This window comes from Acomys russatus, chromosome 28 (genome assembly GCF_903995435.1).
Source record: "Acomys russatus chromosome 28, mAcoRus1.1, whole genome shotgun sequence".
Lineage (NCBI taxonomy): Eukaryota > Metazoa > Chordata > Mammalia > Rodentia > Muridae > Acomys > Acomys russatus.
In genome coordinates this window covers 17,544,141-17,547,936 of record NC_067164.1, presented here as the reverse complement: position 1 = coordinate 17,547,936, position 3,796 = coordinate 17,544,141, and the positions used below count along the sequence as shown (strand labels likewise).

The window sequence follows — 3,796 nt, the reverse complement described above, 5'->3', positions numbered from 1 at the left end:
CAAGGCTACATGTACCATGAGAGTCAGCTAAGAAGACAATGAAGAAATGCATATTAAGCGACCATGTCTTGTTGTGTCTGTTTCCTGCAATGTGCTCTCTTACACTAGGCCAGCCAGCTCTAGTTTCATCCACATTGTGATTTAAAAAGAGTAAGACCGTGGCTGGAGAGATGGCTCAGCGGTTAAGGGCACTGCCTGTTCTTCCAGAGGTCCTGAGTTCAATTCCCAGTAACCACATGGTGGCTCACAGCCAGCTATAATGTTATCTGGTGCCCTCTTCCGCAGATAAAGCACAATAGAAAAATCTTTTTTAAAAAAGTAAAACAAAGAATGCTTATTCAGCAACAATAATATGCTTTAGAATTACAACATACAGTGAGGGATAGAAGGAAGTTTTTCAGTGTTTCCAAACTCCTGGAATGCTACCCTTTAGGATTCAGGGGTGAGTCAGTATTTCCATTCCCAGGAATTCTCAGAAGTTCCAAAATTATGATTATTGAAAACATTTTTCTAATACTCTTCACACTGTCTTATCTTGATTGCTAAAATTCATGTATTTTTTTTGGGGGGGGCGCAGGTAACTACAGTGAATATTCTATTTGGAAGACTTGACACTAAAGAGAATAGAAAACAAATAAAAGTAATATCACTACTCTATCATTGTTCAACTGGCTTTCCCCATCATTAGAATGCTCTTTTTCAGAGGATGGCAGATACATCTTTGAACACATTTGACTAGACGGTTAAAGAAAAGCAGAGTTTTGTTTAAAATATTTAAAAACCTGTAATAAACTATTACCTGTGCAAAGACAGAGGTATTCTGGTTAGCAATCAAAATTAAATATGAATGCAATCCACAGGAACAGTAACAACAGCAACAACAACAACAACACAACAACAACAGAACAGTTTTTCTCAGTAAAAATAGACCGGTCACTAGAAGGTCTCATTGTGTAAAGGCATCATTTTCAAAGCCCAGTGAAAGGAGCCTGTGGAATTCACCACTGTGTTTGATACTTCATGCCCTTAAGAACCTTATGAAAAGTAGATACAACAGAATGACAATTGCAGAGTGTAATACTGTAGTGACAGAACCGAGGTGGATCACTACAGCCACACTCCTGTGCATTAAACTATACACCTGTGTGTTAAGACGTATACATCTTAATGTATATAGCTCATTGGTCCAATAGCATAAAAATAGAGAACAACAGCATGAAATTGATCTCATTCCATGCTCAGAGATGAGAGTCAAGCATTCTTCCCTTTATTTTATGGAGGCAGCCCCCTGTTTACAGACTCTGATGGCAGTCACATTGCTGGTAGTTTTCATAGCTACTGTGTGAAGAGGATGGCTGAAGGCCATCACTCTACAGCATATGGTAACACAAGGAGTCTTGTGTTCACCTGTTTTGGCACATTTCCAAAATATTCCCAGTAGTCCATTTATTATTTCTGTCCAGGAGGCTGGCTGCAAAGGGTGGGGTGTAAACACATGCCTATTTAAATAGCAAGATTACAGTCAACAGATGGAAAATCAAAAGTGGCAGATATGGTGAGGCTGGTCTAAAATTCTTGTGTAAAGACTAAATTGCACCAACTTTGTATGATTTTATTTTCAAAGTCTGATTACTTGTGAATTTTCAAAACTTATGTCTGACTGGACTCAGAAGTACAAGCTTCCAGTGAGCACTCCCAGCAAGGACAGCTAGCATCTCTTGGCAATCTGTTCTGGCATTTTCTTTGGCTCCCTTCATTCTCTTGACCAGAAGTTTAGGATATTCTTCAGCCTTCTCCTTGTTTTTCATAGGGTGTTGTTTCTTTAGAGCAAAAATGTTGCCATTTGTGTCCCAGGACATGTGGAGTAACAAGACACTGAATATTAGGTGCTTTGGGTCTGGGTTTTGTATCTTTTTTTTTTTTAAAGGGCTTTCTGATAACATAATTGGCAGACATCATCTTCTTCAGAGAGTTTGAAAAGCTTTTAGATTCTGTTAGCCCTTTTGGGCCCCAACTGAGACATCTGTCAGCCCAGGAATATCCTCCTCTTTTCCTCTTTTTCCTCCTCCTCTTCCTCTTCCTCTTCCTCCTCATCCTCTTCTTCTGCTTCTCCCCCTTCTCCTCTTCCTCCTCTTCTGCTTCTCCCCTTCTCCTCTTCCTCCTTCATTTCTTCTTCTTTCTCCTCCTCCTTTTCCTTCTCATTCTTCTCTGTCACCTTCCCTCCTTTCTCTCTCTCTCTCTCCTCCTCATCCTCCATTTTTTAAAAAAGCAACAACCAAGTTGAGAACATTCAGATTGGCATCCATAAAAAATCCCCAGACTTGTGATTCCTCTCTCTAGTTCTCTTTGGTCTATAATAAGAATGCCCCTTACTCAACAGCTGGCTTACTCTTGCTTCAGGAGAAATCTTGATGTTGTTTCCATAACTGATTTGGGCCACATTGCCCTTCCACTCTTCACTCAGAGTCCCCACAGCTGCTTCTTTGGCCATACCTTTCTCATAGAAAGAGTGAAGCTTGCATTCATCATCTACTTCAGTGGGTTTCTGACAGCTGATGTTTAGGAAGGAGATATTCAGCTTCATCTTGACACAGCAGACTACCCAGGATGTAGCATGAAAAAGAACTGTATGAGTTATTTTTAAGACTCACCACAGGAAATGTGGACAGCTACACATTATCACCAGATACCAGCTTTGATCTGTGGGAAAGAGATGGGGCATGTGCTTCTCAAGTGGTCTCAGCTTCTTCTGATCTCTTGAGTTTGTCCTTCTTGGGTGTAAGCTTCCTCATGAATACCTCTTTGTAGGTCTGGGACTGTCCCGATTTCTTAGGATCTAGATGGCGCTCTGTCTTTGGTAAGGTTTGTCATAATCTTGTTTAGATAGTTCATCACTCAGAGGTTCTTCTTGGCTGTTGGGTTCCTGACTCCCACTGTCATGGGAGCCCTCTTCAAAGCCTATAGGCTTACTTGGCTTTAGTATATCTGGCCAGAATTCAATGCAGAAGAATGTTTTGACATGGCTGTCTTCAAAGTGGTTCTATTAACCTGAAAAAAAAAAACAGTTGTTTGTTTACTTATAACTATGTTATATGTGTCATGGAGTCATTGTCAGGGCACAGCCTTCATCACTTGATTTGCCTTTATCTAGGGATGTCTTGCTTTAATCTCTGCGAGGGTCCTGACCTGGTACATATTGGGGTTGCCATAAAAAAAGGTTGGTAGGAGCTTGGTTGCCCAATGACCAGCAATTAATTAAAAATAAAAGTGTACTGAGTTCAAGAGGTTCATCCTGGTACTTGCCTATGTTGTACCGTGGGACTTTGTTATAGCCTTTGCTCAGAACACAAACACCACATGAGAATTTCTCACTGTGCATGCCATCACACCATATGACACCAATGAAAACCACCTGAAAAAGTCTTGGCTTAGATCCCAGACTGCTGTATGTTATTGACTGCAGTGTCTTTACCATACTTGTAAACTTTTTTTTTTTTGCTATTATTATAGAAATGTAATGATTTAACTACAGAAAACAAAGCCTCACTCTTTTCTTGCCATGATTTCTTAGCATGTAACTATTTAATTAGCATATCTTTAGATGTATTTTGTTAGCATATTTTATCTAAAAACTCTACTTGAATTGCTGGCTTGGGGTTCAGTAAAGAAGTCACTAACCTCTCCATTTTCCCGCAACATGATGGAGTACAAGGCAATCACTCATCTTGTTTGCTTTAGTAGTTTAAATACAAGTATTCAAAATAAGTGTACGGGCCAGGCCCTGGGTTTGGTCCCC

General features: G+C 40.1%; 1 pseudogene; it reads right to left on the bottom strand.

The window, feature by feature from the left end:
* Window positions 1-1,708: 1,708 nt before the first annotated feature.
* Window positions 1,709-2,584, bottom strand: LOC127210519 (40S ribosomal protein S6-like; annotated as a pseudogene).
* Between the last annotated feature and the right edge of the window lie 1,212 nt (window positions 2,585-3,796).